Source organism: Phyllobates terribilis, unplaced genomic scaffold, assembly GCF_046119375.1.
Source record: "Phyllobates terribilis strain yellow unplaced genomic scaffold, ASM4611937v1 Scaffold_3__8_contigs__length_932513732, whole genome shotgun sequence".
In the NCBI taxonomy this organism is placed as follows: Eukaryota; Metazoa; Chordata; class Amphibia; order Anura; family Dendrobatidae; genus Phyllobates; species Phyllobates terribilis.
The window spans coordinates 394,540,318-394,557,285 of NW_027362763.1; the positions used below are offsets into that span (position 1 = coordinate 394,540,318).

General features: G+C 37.6%; 1 protein-coding gene across 1 annotated transcript in view; it reads left to right on the forward strand.

Moving 5' to 3' along the window:
• The window catches only part of COL19A1 (collagen type XIX alpha 1 chain), a 1,587,177-nt gene that overhangs the window by 1,528,574 nt on the left and 41,635 nt on the right, over nt 1-16,968 (forward strand). The window lies entirely within an intron of this gene.

Sequence of the window (16,968 nt, forward strand, 5' to 3'; positions counted from 1 at the left end):
AGCTGCCTATTTGTACCTGGTTGGACACAACAATATAGGGAAGCCCTTTTTTTCTTAATTATTCCATGAATTTCATGAAATAATTTTAAAAAAAAATGCGTGGGGCTTCGCCCTATTTTTGTGCCCAGCCAGATACAACTAGGCAGCTGGGGGCTGGAATCCGCAGCGCAGGGAGACCCAAGCTTTCTGGGCCACCCCCGCTGCAAATTGCAGTCCGCAGCCGCCCCAGAAAATGGCGCGTTCATAGAAGCGCCATCTTCTGGCGCTGTACCCAACTCATCCAGGGCCCTGGTGCGGTGGCTCACTGGGTAATAAAGGGGTTAAGGCCAGCTTGGCATTATCAGCTGGCCCTAAGCCCAAAATTCATGGGGTCACGCCAATATTAGACATGACCACCATGAATTTCTAGTAAAGTATTTAAAAAAACACAACACCCAGAAAAAAGTCCTTTAATTGAAATAAACACACAATTCTTTATTGTTCTAAATTAAACCATACTTACCACCACGCCCATTCCAGCTGAAGCCAACGATCTCCTGCAATAAAAGTAAAATAATAAAGCAACCTCATCCTTACCTTTCCATGGCTCCCACGACAGCTTCAGCTCTGCTACATCGAGATGACAGGCTGGACCGCAGCAGAACGCTGCCATCCATCCTGTCATCCCGCAGACACTGAGAAGCGCAGGCATACTTCCACTCCTCAGTGTCTGGCTGTGACGGCATCCAGATGAGCCGAGGTCATGTCCAATGAACTCCGCTCACTTCATGTACGTCACTGACAGCGTGGGAAAATTCTCCTGCACTCAGCACTTCAGCGTGAGAATTTTCCCACGCTGTCAGTGACGTGCATGAGGTGAGCTGAGTTCATTGGACATGACCTCACCTCATGTATGTCACTGACAGCGTGGGAGAATTCTCCTGCACTCAGCGCTGAGTGCAGGAGAATTTTCCCACGCTGTCAGTGACGTGCATGAGGTGAGCTGAGTTCATTGGACATGAACTCGGCTCATCTGGATGACGTCACAGAGAGACACTGAGGAGCGCAAGCATGCCTGCGCTTCTCAGTGTCTGCGGGATGACAGGCTGGATGGCAGCTTTCTGCTGCGGTCCAGCCTGTCATCTCGATGTAGCAGAGCTGGAGCTGTCCTGGGAACCATCGAAAGGTAAGGATGAGGTTGCTTTATTATTTTTCTTTTATTGCAGGAGATCGTTGGCTTCAGCTGGAATGGGCGTGATGGTAAGTATGGTTTAATTTAGAACAATAAAGAATTGTGTCTTTATTTCAATTAAAGGACTTTACTCTGGGTGTTTGTGTTTTCTTTTAACTTTGACTATGGGGTTAGTAATGGGGGTGTCTTATAGACGCCTCTCCATTACTAACCTGGGCTTGATGTCAGCTGGCATTATAAGCTGACATCAACCCCAACCCTATTACCCCCTGCCACCGCACCAGGGCAGCGTGGAAGAGCGAGGCTAAGTGCCAGAATTGGCGCATCCTATGGATGCGCCATTTCTGGGGCGGCTGACGGCTGGTGTTTCTAGCCTGGGAGGGGGCCAATATTCATGGCACCCTTCCTGGGCTATTAATATCAGCCCCCAGCTGTCTGCCTAGCCTGTGCTAGCTATTAAATTAGGGGGGACCCCACGTCATTTTTTTGGGGGGGTCCCCCATTTTAATAGCTAGTAAAGGCTAGGTATTCAGCTGGGGGCTGATATTAGTAGCCTGGGAAGCTCCGTGGGTATTACCCCCTTCCCAGGCTTCAAACATTTGCCCCAGCTGTCTGCTTAACCTCCGCTAGAGCCTAAAATTAAGGGGAACCCCACGCCAATTTTTTTTTAAATAAATCCTTTATTTTAACACTAAATGACAAGTACAGTAATCAACACTGTCACTGTACTTCATATATATGTGACTGACATGTTTCTATCTATCTAATCTATGTGTGATTCTCTATTCCTTCTATTCTAAATTGTCGGGTACAGATGCTGAATTGCCGGCCGGCTTTCTTAAAGAGACGGTGCATGAAAACACTATTATTTTTTTAAATAAATCCTTTACACTAAATGACAAGTTCTGTAAGCAACACTGTCACTGTACTTCTTATATATGTGACTGACATGTTTCTATCTATCTAATCTATGTGTGAAGCTCTATTCTGTCTGTTATAAATTGTCGGGTACAGATGCTGAATTGCCGGCCGGCTTTTTTAAAGAGACGGTGCACGAAAACACTAATATTTTTTTTAATAAATCCTTTACACTAAATGACAAGTACAGTAAGCAACACTGTCACTGTACTTCATATATATGTGACTGACATGTTTCTATCTATCTAATCTATGTGTGAAGCTCTATTCTTTCTGTTGTAAATTGTCGGGTACCGGTGAATGCCGCTGATGAATTGCCGGCTTTTCATGTCATTCTACATTATTCTTAGTTGTTTTACTTCATGTAGAATTAACCTACAAGGAAAGAAAGGGTTTATTTTCATTCCGATATTTGTGTCCCATTGACTTGCATTGGTTTCCGGTATCGGAATCGGCGATATCCGATACTTTTTGGGTATCGGCCCGATCCAATCCGATACGATATTTCCTGATATCGGAAGGTATCGCTCAACACTACTTGTGAGTAATGGAAGTTTTTTTATTTTGTTTTTCAAAAGTTGTCAATCTCACAGATATCTCGAGACAAGATGAAAGGTAAGGCAGGAGGTATATGTAATTCACGGAAAATTCTATTTTTGGGAGTTCAGTTCTCATAAACATTAAAAATATCTTGGCTCTAAGCATCCTGAAAATTCACCTGTTCCTTTTAACATGGCCATAGGCTATCAGCAGCCAGATATATCGCAAACAAGTTATTTGGCCAATTTACATCAGCATACCTTTACCTCAACTGCATTTAAAAGAAACTGGAATAGGGAAAACACTGGAATGTGGTTTTGCTTCACTAAACAAAAATTGGAATTGTTGTCAAAATGGAGATGGCATAGTAGTGGCACATTATATGCCATGGCTGGTGCAATACTGTTCTTAAGTACTATATATAGAGACATTTTCATCAGACTACTTTATAAAGTAGCTACTGGAGACTGGACCTCTTCCTACATGTGTTTATCACAATTAGGGCTCGTGCACACAACCGATTATATCGAACAAGTTCTATTCGTGACTTTCACATATAGCACTTGACGCGCCCCCTGGGCCGTGGGGTACCCGGTGCCGGGCCAGTAAATGCTGGGGGATGTCACAGTGGCGGTGACCCGGTCCGTGACCCAGGGCGGTCAATAAAAAGGGGTTATTGATAGGGGATTTATAGTAATTGTATAAAGTTCGTGACGCCACCTGTGGTATGCGGCTTGGGGAGCCGCCGCTGCGGAGCAGGTCCTCTGGAGCTGATGTTACTGCAGCAGGGATGGTGTGGCTCTCCACAGGTAGAGCTTAGCTCCAGGGCAGTGTAGATGTTATGGGTTCTGCTGGGCGTTGTAGTGCAGGGTTTGATGGCGCAGCAATAATCAGTCCACAACTTAATGGCGGTTTCCCCTTATCTTTACTGGCGGTGATAAGGCAAACCGGGACTAGGGTACTGGCTAGAAGTGGAAGTCCGGACAGCCTGGAAGCAAGTAAAGAATCCTCCTTGCCAGGTGAAGTTGGAGGCCTTCCCTTTCCACTAAACTCTTTGGCCCTGCTGCTTGTAGCTGTGCGGTGGTCCTCGTTCCTGAGTGCAACGTTTCTGTGCTCACCCGTATGGCAGGCAGCTCGGGCCTTACTGGTGCGTCGCTCCCACGTGGCGGTGCTGGGCCCTCTGTGCTGCTGAGCCTCCAGGCATCTGATGGGGCCAGGAGACCTGCAGTCTCCTGCCCTCCGGTTTCTACTGCTGGGCTTTCGGTGCCACACAGCCTCGGACTCCCGTGTCCTGTTCTTCTGTACTGGTTCTTCTGGGGTGAGCTGTCCCCAGCTCCTCTCTCCTCGACATCCTGACTTCAACTCCTCACACTAAGTCTGACTAACCCTGCCCCCAGATCCCAGTTGCTAAGGGGAGGAACTCCCCTTGCTGGTCTGGAGCCAGGAAAGTGTTGCATGCTTAGTAAAACCTGATTAGGGGACCCCTGCTTGCTTCCAGGCATGGCATTACCTCTTGTGAGGGAGGCAATGCCACTGTGGCAACCGGACCCCTGGGGTGCCACACACTCGTACCCCATAATATATGATGAGGCTGAGCACATGTTCAATTTTTTCCAAGGAAAAAATTGGAGACTTGATTGATTTTTATCTGAGTGTCAAATCAAAATCGTCAAAGCAATTCTATGGGTCCGTGAAAAAAATTAGACTACACCTAGATGACATCTGAGTGCAGTCCTATTTTCACGGACTGACAGAAAGGACAGGGTGTAGAACCTTTTATTTTTCTCTCCACCTCCGAGAAAAACTGATGCCACTCTGATCAAACTAATCAGAATAATTGTACCGTTTCTGAGGAAGAGAGAAAACAGTTGTGTGCACCTATCCTTACGCTGCATCCAATATAGTTGCTATTCATGGTAAAGTACATTCTTAGCCTATGTTCCCATATAGCATAAAAACTGTGTTTTTTGTGCAGAAAGTGCTGTGTTTAACTGTTTAAGCAAAGTGGATGTGATTTCATCAAAACTTCTGCCCATTGTGTTAACTATTGATTTTTTGGTGCATTTTTTTTTCCAAAAAATGCACTAAAAACACTTGCTAAAAAAAAGCAGTTGCATCTTCAAGTGCAGAATCAAAGCCTTAAACCTGCACCAAAATGCATCAAATAACACAGCAAAAATTCAATACCTAGATAAGACAGTTATTACATGTTATGGGGCGAACACCTGTAGAAAGTATGTGGATAAAAAGCAGCAGAGCAAAACACAGCATTTATTCTTCATGTGAATATGGTCTTAGCTGAATTGTACTTACTAATCTCTATTTGGATTCACAAAAATAGGCAGACAAGGACATTTAGAAAAAAATCTGAACGTCACTTTGTTCTGCTACCTGTTTACTTCCAGTGCACACTATAGTAGTTAACAACCAAGCTCATGCTAGCCTTTATCAGCCTTATAAAAGGCTATGGCTTTATATCATAGCACATTCACCTATCCTCCAGTATCATGGTGCAGATACCATTTTGAATAATGTTTACATTTATAGTATGGAAATATTCTAATATTCTATGCAATAGTAATAATGTCAAAATATAGTTTTGCTTTACACTGTAAGATGTTGGTATTTTGTGTAGGAGGGTTTTTCATCTGTGTTTAAAGGATTCAAGTAATGAACATACTAAATATTGTGTAAAAAGATCTTACTACTTAGTTATCAAAAGACAATGTATGACTTGGTGGTACTTCATTCTAAAGTACTTCTAGTGTAAAAGGCCATTGATATTTGTACCAACTTCTGCTTACAGGACTTGATAGCCAATGTGATAATCACATGTGCAGATTGTTTTATTTGACCAAAAACATGTTTTTATGCAGAAAAATAGCTCCTAAGTGCCGGACACTTGGGGTCTCACTTCATTTTCGGCAAATGAATTAATTTGCATTGACTAAGTGGCCTTATAACTGTTGCTTAATGCAATTGCATATGAACGTCTAGTACATGATTTCAGAAAATATCTCCAAGTCTGGGCAACTTCTAATGGCAGGATTAGATATCTTGGTTTATAAACATATAATTATTCTATGATTTTCAGTGTTTTAGTTGCCTTAATCCTGGTGGTCACTTACCTACTGATCTGTTTCTTTCATCACTGAACGTTTTATAATATTTTCCCAGTAACCTAAGTTTGATCAACTGATTCAACTTTTAGTCATGATCAAGAGTCAGTAGTCACATATAACTTAGAAATAGAAGAAAAACACATTAAATGTGGGAGATAAGGCAAACATAAAATTACAAACATTGCTACATAAAGATTTCAGAGTGAAGTCAGCTTTAATAAATGCCAAGAACCACCATAAAACCTAAAGCGATATCATATTTGTATGTCAGATATATGCAAGTGAAGAATCACCTTCTCTCCTATTTGCATTCTAGAAAGGGAGAGACTTGTGTGCATAGTGCTCCATAACTGTACTTAATGTGACTTGCTAAAATGTGCTTCACTTCTCCCATAAAAGTACATTAAAGAGAACCTCATTCATGTATGGCCACCTCTTCAAGGCATTAACTCCTTCCTGGAGTCCTACACAATGGTCAAGAGACTCCCATTCTGCTAATATTTGGGGGTTCTAGAGAGGGGCACATAGTGAACCTTTAGGTACATATATATATATCAGAAACCAACAGAGTCAGAAAAGCATGTCTATGACCAGCTGGTTGGTGGCTGCACAGAATAGCACTGTGGGCCACATATGGCCCTTGGGTCGTAGGTTGTGACCTCTTGATCTTAACTGACAATTTTTGGATGGTTCGGATATGCCTGTAATTTTGTCAACATTGATAATGCATTTTAACAAGTGCCTCCTGGTCACAACTAATGGATCAGTAGTGAGTGACACAGGTATAGTTAATGGGAGATCACTGTCATTATGTCAGAATATGGGCCCAGTAGGAAATTATTTTCTATTCCTCAATCAGGCAATGGAATGGCCACTCATTATAGTTAATAATATGAGATCTTTTACATAATGTATTATATTGCTAAACATTGAACATTTTCATAAGACTCATAAGATACTATCTTTGCCTTTTAAGTTACAGAATCCTATTTGATCAAACTAAATGAATGTATTAAGGATACTGTTTGTATGTAGACCAGCACTGAGAACTGTGAAATTCACAGCAACCCTACTGTACTGTAGTTCTCTTGTTGCTGATAGTGATTATACTGATATTATAATTTTATTAAGAAAATGCTTTTTAAAGGGGTAATCTAAAAGAAAAGTATGTTCCTTTTGTGTTATTGTGTTCTGACCCATAATGCAATCCAAAAGATGAGAAAGTGTCCCATATGTCCCTCAGGAGACATCCATGTTGTGTCTTTTCTCTATCCCCCAGTGCTGGAGAACAGAGATGGAGAGACTTGGAGGAGATGGAACCAGGGACTTGTAGGACTATTTGTTTTAGAAACTTACATAAAGTCTTGACAAATAGACCTTTATTGTACAGTGTCCTTAATACATGTGTAGGCTAATTAAATATGGATCTATAATTTAATGTAACTTTCTGCAGTAGCAAAGGACGCAGAATACCTCCTGCTCTCAGTTTACACTTTCAGTTTGCTGCTTGGTTTTTGCTGTTTAATAATGTTTGAGTTTTTATTTAGAAAAGAGAGATATTAATTTTCGTTCTGAAAGAGCTTTCCACCAATTCCAGTTTTAGAATTCGCTTATGCGAAAGGCTTTGTTATAAACATCATGATTTTCGTACTAAACTCAAATCTTCATTTATACCTCAGGCTCTTTGGAATATGAAAACAGTTTACAGAAGACTTCTCAAAAGCTTCACTTTAAATATTTCCACATTTAGTAACACTGTGAAATAAAGTTTCTGGAATTTATATTATACTAATTCATGTATAGTATGGTAAATCATTTTGTTGAGAAAACTAGCAGAATTTATAATAGACACTTAAGCTGATCATATAAATGACATAAAAGCCGTCTTAAAGGGTTATTCCATAAATGCCTTTTGTTGGATAGTGCGTGTAAATACAAGCAATTTTCTGCTTTTTAAAATTTCCAGCGGTTGTTGAGAAAAAAACACTTTTCTGTACAGCTCGCTGCCATGGTGAATGACCACTGCTGCTTAATAGCAGAATATGCACAGTGCTTACAAGCTCTTTTCTATTGAGTTTTTAGACACTGTTTGAAGCTGACCAGAATCGCTAGGGAACACTCTTACCACCTAATTTTGGCCAGCTTCAGAATAGTGTTTATAGGCTAAATAGCAGCGGTGGTCTGTCTCCTAGGCAACATGCAGTAAACTAAAGAAAAATGTCTCAATTTTAATAAGCAGTAAATTGCAGAAATACTTGTTTTAACAAACACTGTTCGACTATACCGACCTATAAAGATGAAAATAAACCTTTAAAGCAGGACGGGCATACAATATCATGTGTATTGGGGTCTTTTTTGTTTTTCCAAAAGGCAAATATTGGTGAAAGAGGATTCTGGCATGTTAGTTGCATGTAGGAAATAAGCCACTGCAAGTTTCATAGTTTTTCATTGGTTTTAGGGTTGAAGGTAGACTTAAGTTCTTTGAGTTAAACCTATAGCCTAACATGTTGATCTAGAGGAAGGCAAAAACCCCATGGAGCAGACACTAATGAGTGATTTCCCCCTCTTTCTTTTTAAATAAACATGCATGCTCTACCCAGCCAAGTTTGCATGTTTATTATGGGGTTGGATAATCTTAAAAACATTGTCTCTCTCATTATTCTGGCATTTGGCAAATATTAAAAATTATGGTAATCCTAATTGACCTAAAACGGGAAAGGTTTATTCTGATTTCATGTCAGATATTGAGAAAAACATGCATATGTGTCTTTTTATATAGTGTATGTAAACTTCTGGTTTCAGCTGTAGATCCAACTGTATAGTACATGTTGTATTGAGAGGGTCTGAACTTTGTTAGATATCACAGTGCCTTTCTCTATATTGTTACATTGCTATCAATCATGGTATGATTCCACTGTTTCAGAAATAAAAGCAATTTTGTTTAAATGGCATTCAGATTGCTTCTCTACGTAGTTATAGAAATTCCACCATTCCGCTACTTGTTTGAGTGTAATGAAACGGCAATCAATTTAAAGGACACTTATGGCACATTCATGTTCTCTCGGTTATATTTGGAACTCCAAAAGCAAAGAATGGAGGGAGCTGGCTCAAGGGTCTCCACCTCTTCCCTCACTAGTGGTTGGATGCCAGCTGAACAGTAAATTGGGAGACCCTTGTCCTGAAGATATGCGAGGGTCCCAGAGATGATACCTACACCTATCAAACATTTAGCTATCAAACAAAAAGCCAAACGCAAATCTGCTGCATATCTTCGGCTTGCTTTTATTTATTCCTGCTATGAACCATTATGCAGTATCCAATGTTTGCAATCTTTAAATTTTCCCACTTTAAACAATTATTTATGATACTCAATATATTCAAACACTTATACTATTCAGTATATGCAATAATTGTTCATTTTACCTAGGTATTTTAACAGCAATAGAAAATAATTGACGCACAGGACAATCCCATTATTAACCTAATAAAGGGTATAACTTGCTAAAATGCAATATATTAAGCTAAGCAGCTACCAGACCCAAATGTCAGGTGGTTAGCTAAATAAATGTCACATACTGCATTTTTTACATTAGTTTATATTTATTTATTTTTATTTGGTGCCTGTTGTTCATAACACGTTATTTTCTCATGAAATGTGGACAAGCAGTGAGACAAAATACATAACTAAATCAGAATACATTTTATCCCCGCAAGGTCAGAAATTCAAAAACAAAAGCCGTGCGCTTTCTTAATATGCAAATTCCGCCTATATATACTATAGACTGGAAGAAAATTGTGTTTGGCTACAAACAAATTAATCTCTTCTGCACTTGCCTACTCTCTTTATTCTAGCTTTGCTTGTTATCTGTATCACATTCTCTTGAATTATTAAACACTCACTGGGAAAATCAAATCCATATTTTTAAAAAGTTCTGACAATAGCTTGTAATTGTATTTTTCTAAGCAAATGTTACAAGAGGTATTTCTACAGTGTGGTATACTTTTAATAGACAAGTGTGAGAACATATGTATTGGATGGCGTAGCACCAGAAAGAAAAACCGTTACAATGGTGTGGTGTCTGTGCATAATGTTCATCCATAAAATACGAAAATAGAACATGAAATTCTAAATACTTTCACAGAGTCAGATCTAGAGTGGAAAGATATCTAATTACAAAAAAGAGATGCAAGCAAAAATCACAAAAAATTATCTGATGATAGAAAATAATATGAATTCACTGGTGCTAGTAAAGTACTGAGTTGTGCCCAACAGTCTGACTGCTAGGAATTCAATAGCTAATGGTCTAAAATAAGAGCTATAGTCAAGAAAGCTATAAAGTTTTAAGCTTTGAAAGGCCATGTCAGAGCAGAGTATCTGTATAATTCTTCTTGAAAGGTTAAACTCAATTTCCACCCACCTAGCCTGATTGACATCTTTTCAGTGTCCCTCCTGCTGCTGACATCTCACACTGCTCAGTACAAGCTGCAGCTGTCAGTCAGTCAGGCTGGGTGGGTGGAGACTGAATGGACTTGGACTCTCTATGTAGCTGGACTCATAAAAAAAGCCCATTTTTAATCCCAGGATTTTTCAGCCATTCCTACATGGATTGCGAATGTAAACCCACAACATTTATCATGTCTAAGGGATCATCATGTATGCTAGTTGCATTGTGAAATTTGATGACTGATCCATTTTAACTGTGAGCAGAGATGGGTGAAGATAGAAGCATTGTAAGACTTTAACTTTGTCTTTCCCTATTTATTACTGCCCAAATGATCAGGTTCTTGTTACTAGAAACCACATCAATTACATATATATGCACCTAAACTTATTGTAAAAATGAAACCTGAATAAAGTGACTCTTTCCACCACATTTTATTCCTACATCTCAATGCCTAACTTCACCGTCTCAATCTGCAGCTGTTCCTTATGTCTTTAGTAACCAGTCTGTCTCAAGTTTCAGCTCAAAGAGGGAAAGGCACTGTACTGAGAGCAGAAAAGAATAAAGTTCATTGGTAGCAGTGAAGACATATCATTCTCCAGTATATTATTAAAATGGTTTTCCAGGATCAAAATGTTGGTGCCCTATCTTTAGCATAGGCCTTTAATATCAGATTGGTGGGGTCAAACTATTGGCATTCACACCAATCTGCTGTTTAAATGGGTATAAATCATGAAAAAACATTAATATGGTGATCCTGAAAAGCTAATTGAAATTAGATGTTTGTCCTTTAAATACATTTAGGTGAATATATTAAGTATATTATTTGAAATTCCGGTTCATTTTGCTAAAACTAATGAATGGCTTTGATTACACTGCTATGATTCTGTAATTAATTTGAATGTGATGAGACTTTATCAATAACACTAATATTACTGGTATCTGTATGATATCTAAAGCTTGCGTCGATTTTTTTTTTTTTAATACAAAAAATTAAAGCATAACAGTATAGTCTAAAAATGTACTCTTATTATAAATGTTTCCAAATGTCTACTGTTTACAAATTGGTACTATTACCAAGCATTTACTGAAACTAGAGGCCTTAGTAAATGTATGAATATGAATATTAATGTATTAATATGAACAATATAACAACGTTAAAGGGGTATGAATAAATAGTGCTTCAATGCGAAATTCTGTCAAAATTATTTTATCATTGATTATAGATGGAAGATCAGTTGGAAGTCTATAAGTGATTCCTATAATAAGACTCTAAAAATCACATGTTTTTATATTAAAATTTTTTAAAAAAAAAATTTTTGTAATGTTTTTCAATTTTCTATATTACCATCTATATAAAAAATCATAAGTCTTGCAAATTTTCTTAGTGGCCACTATTCCTTATATTAGACTCAAACTTCCTGTTCTTTACAAAAGACTTTCAGTGGCTATTTTCTGATTAAGCTTTCCTTTACATCCCATTGGCACTGCTATGAGATTCCTCTTTACTAAAAATCTATCAAAATGATAATTAAACTGATGTCTAAATATTTATTCAGTGTAGAAGAGGCTTGAAAAACAGTGGGGGGAAAAAGTCACAGACTTTACAACTGTGATCTTCTCAAACGTATCGGTGATATTTCAGAAGACTATTCAAGTACAGTTTCTTTTTAAATAAATGAAAAATAAATACAACAATAAATGAACAATAAAAAAACAGAACAGATCCTTTCCATATTGTAAATTATTGAGATTTTTATATATCCCTGTTATTAATAAGTACTTTATTAATTTCTGGTCCATAGAACCTCGTTGCAAAGGGCTTTTGTCATTTCAAATCTTTTTTCATTATTATTACGGTACTCCCCACCTAAAGTACACCCAGTGGTTCATATCATCAGGATTTCCTTAAAGTTGCATGGGAAATCATATAATTTTCGTCAAGGCCTTAGAAATAACCATATATACTCAAATCAGTAAGTGTGGGGAGTACTTGAAGACTAGAGTTGAGGAAACTGGTATAAACTACTGATGCATAAATTGTGTAATAAAGGAGGGTTAGGTTCTGTTCACACTAGCATCATGGCTTCCAATAGCGAAAGAGATAGCTATGATGGATCAAGAAGGCAAGAAGAGCCCTGCAAACTATACTATTCCTCATGTCAAAAATACAAGAACCTCAGAGAAAAAGCAAAAAATGTCAGTAAAAAGAGAGCCTAAGTGTTTTACTGTATGTACTGCAGCTCAATGAATGATTTAACTACAATTCTAAATGTTTTTTGAATTGTTATTCAACTGCACAAAATTCTTATTGGATAATTGTCATAGCATGTATCTTCAAATTCTGAAATAAAGTTTGTTTTGTATTATATACCATAACCTGTTTCCTGGAAGTTAATGTGTATGGTCTTTATTTGTTTGTTTGTTATTTTTTATGAGTTAAAAGTTTTCCCCTACTAGGACAACTCCCTCTCATTCCCTTTGTTTGGCCCCATTAAAATAAAAAAGCTTATATTCACTTCCTGTGCCAGCGCCGTTCCATCAGTGTCAGCACTCGCTCTCCTGGGGCTTAAGTGAGGTTGTTACCCAATCAGCGCCGGCTTCTCTATCCCAGCCTTTGGACATATAAGTAATCAAGACGGGGAGAGAGCTGCGGCTGCCACTCACTTCCTGTTAATTACGTGTACATCTGAAGGTGGGGATAGTGACGCCAGTGCTGATTGGGCATAAGGCTCATGTGACATAACAGCCACACGTGAGGCTAGAACAGTGATGGCATGGGAGGTGAGAATAAGCTTTTTTATTTTAATGGGGCCAAACATGGGGAATGAGAAGGGGTTGTCCTAGTAGTGGACAACTTCTTTAAGCTTATTGTAATGTTGGGTACTAAGCACAGCATCTCTAAAGCTGGCCCAAACAAAAACATTAATATGTCCCAACCTCCCACCAATGTGAAAAGAATGTATTTTGATAACTTTTTAGTGAGTCCTTAACTCATCCAGGCTGATTAAATGCAGATTAATATAGGTTACAGACTATGCAAAATCTACAGTGTAAAAATTGTTGTTTTTATAGCATGCGGCATGGATTTCTGCAAACCAATACTTTGGACAACCTCAAAAATGTTTTGCATCAAAGCTGCTGAGTATAAATATACCCTAAAAGGCATAAGTAAAATGTTGTCTATTAATTAAAAAATATTCTTCTGATTTAGTAGTTAATACTATGTAACGCGCTATAATTTATCACAAAATGACAATATTATATAACAGGATATCAAACGTAAAGTAAACAGTAAAGTGCAACTGCTGCATAAATATCATTTTAATAATCAGCATGAAATTGTATGTTTTTTTAGCAACGTGCATGAGCGTGGTTGCATGTACTTGCAGCTGTGATCAGATAATCTGTTTTACAGATGTAGCATGCTTGTATGAGGCATGGGTTGTGTCACTGTAAATTGCAAAAATGAATGTAGATATACTTCAGACATTAGCACTCGTCTAAGACCATCAATATACAAGCTTTCTTCTTCCCTGGTACATCCTCACACTGGGAATGCAGACTATGCTGCTGTGGGCTTCACTTGACAGAAATCTGCCAAAGCACATTTTAGTTCAAGTTACATGAATTGACTGCACCGCATGGTCACTCACAGCCTTTCACTTTTAATTTTTATCTATTCACTGAGCAAGTGCTCCAAAGGCCTGAAACTTTACTTTTTTATGTTGGGAAAAAAAAAGATTTATGGAGACCTTAATCGCAGTGGCAAGATGTGATGTTCTAAGGATTTCTAAACTGGGAAAAGTGCGACATGAATAGACTGCTTGGATTAAGAGGTCACTTTGTGGTTGGAGAATATATGCTGTGATCGTACTTAAAAGGAATATATTAAACTGAATGATAAAATATCCATGTGTGTTCATTGGAATGAAAGTTGACACATAGCATGGTAAATTGTTAATATTGCATTTCCTTTTTGTTTTCATCAAATGAGCCTTCATGTATACATACTCAATGTAGATCTTGATATAGAGGGGATCTGTCTACAGTCATTTGTCCTTATCGTGCCTAGTGAATCCTGATTTTGCCAAAGACAGTTACGTATTTCTTATAGGATTTGACTTGTAATGGTATCAGGCTAATTTCATTGTTTAAAGAAGACTAAAATGTATTCTAATATTTTGTAACCTGTAAAACCATGGGGTCTCTAATACAGTGGCCTCACTTGTGTAGTAAAGGATATGAGATTAAAAATGATTACCTTAAAATACTTTTAGAAAATTTCTATCCACACATTTGGCCTTATTTTTGGAGACATGTTGGCTGGCCATATATATCTAGTAGCCATATAAATGCAGCATTATTGGATGGCCAAATATATCTATTGGCCATATAAATGCAGCCATATTGGTTGAGAGTGCTCTAAACAAACCTTAATATTTGAGACTAGAACATTTTTAAAAATAAGAGATAAATAGCAGCAACATGTAAAAATAGTTGAACAAACTCAATTTATTTTCTAAATTAAATTCACATTATTCACATTATTTCTTTTCTAAATTAACAGTTGTCCTTGATACATTTCTAGGACCTGCATATATTCAACCTATGTCATGCCCCAAGTCCACCTCAACATATTCTGATGAACACATTGTCAGTTTTCTAGTTGTTGTGCGGTATTAAAGAGCTGCTTCCTCATTAAATTCTAGCTTCAGTTCAACTAAGTTCATAGAATGTGACATTGAAAAAACTGACACCTGTAGGCAAAGGCCTGTTGTAACTAATGACTAACTAGTCTCTGCATTATTACAGGCATTACGGTTCCTGAAGGTCTTATAATGTGCTAATCTTCCTGTTTTACTTGGACTTTAATGTTTTTTTATTGTATATAAACATTATATCAGATATGAAATTGTTAAACATAAATGGAAAAGATATTTATTTAATCTATCAAGTCATTTTATTTATATAATCACCTTTGAATCTTCATAAAAAAATAAGACCCCTCACCGCTCTACATTGTCACATAAAATTCTACTGATGCATCCCTGTGCAATTGGGATACTTCTTTCTTTCTTCTTTTCTTCTTTCTTTCTTAGAACTAATGGGGTTTGCACACAAATCCCATAAAAATCCTGAATGGAGTTGGAGGGTGCAAAACCTAAATTCATCAAACAAATCCATGTAATTAGAGAGAAGCAAGGACCAGAAAACTGTATACGATCTATATTAAAGTATTTTTTCAGGTGAAGAAAAGAAATATGTGGATTGCACAGGGATGCTTCAGGAGAGTTCCATGTGTCATAGTATAGTGGTGGAGGATCTTATATCTTTATAATTTTTATAAATATTGTTTTGGGAAATATTTTGGACTCTGATTCCTGAGCCTTGCCAGTTAAATTAACTTCTCAAGTTTCTGATTGATATATTTTTATATATATAGAATATTGTTGGAATCTTTGAATCTTTGCAGCTAGGACTTGGCATTTTAGTTCCATTTATTTTTTGTTCAAAATTATTTAAACTCTTCCATATTTCCTCAAGACTAGCTGTCTTACCTACAGTAAATTCAACCAAACATTTTGAGATGAATTTATGAAAATACTACTGTGTGTAATATTCTTTACATGTTTTACATTAGATATAATGCAATCTAAATTGTATAATTGTTGATTTTAAACATTTCTTGTATCCATCCTCTAACTGGTAAAAGAGTTATTTCCAAGTGATCAAGTTATCACCTATCCACTGGATAGGAGATAATGGGTAGATCGCTGGAGGGTCTTCAGCTGTCCAATAGACAATGAGTGGAGCATGCCCACTGCTCCCTCTAGCAGTACATTTTAAAACCCCATTCTCAGAATGAGTGGGAGTTCCAATAGTTGGCCTCTCGGTGATCAGCAAGTTGTCATGTGTGGATAAGTCATAATTTGACAAGCTAAAAATCTCTCTCTAAAGGGGTTGTCCCCTGTCAACAATTTTTGCCAACAGGCTCAGTGATATGGAAAATAAAAAACTGAGCTTTACTTACCTTTCCTGGGTCCAGTGCTGACTCTCCGGTTTCTGTTAATTGTCAGCAGCAGTGACTTCCCATTGACAGTACTACAACCAATCATTGAACTCAGCAGCTCATGCTGCTGAGCTCAGTGTTTGGCTGCAGTGCTGTCAATGTTATGCCGGAACTGTAGCCAATCAACAGAGACTGGGGCAGTAGCAGAGAGGCTGTATTAGACACGGGTACGGTAAAAACAAGCACAATTAGTTATTTTTCATATTTTTTTACCCATAGGCTCAGCTATATATAAAAAAAAATGTTCTTTTATCTTCATCTCAAACAAAACACTAGTCATTGGATCTTCCACGTATAAGGGCATTTACATGATGCTAATATTACTTGAAACACCATTATGCGTCAAACATGTGATCCAAATCTGACCATATATGTGACCTTAAAATTCATTTGCTATTCCACAAACAATTTAGTTGTGACATAATAACAGAGTAAAACATTATATGCTCTTATTTTGTGTTTGTAAATTGGAATGATTGAAACTAATTGAATAGATTGCATTTAATTCAACATTATTCTTCTTTGGGTGACTTTTATTACAAGAATAAGGTCCATGAAAGTGAATATTATACAGAAGACAAAACATTCAGGACTATGAGCACTACATAGTGCAGTGTTGTACTGCTAGACTTCGTTTATATATTTTATTTTTGCTTACATCCCAATATTCACATTATTTTGTCATTTCTTTTTAATGCTTTG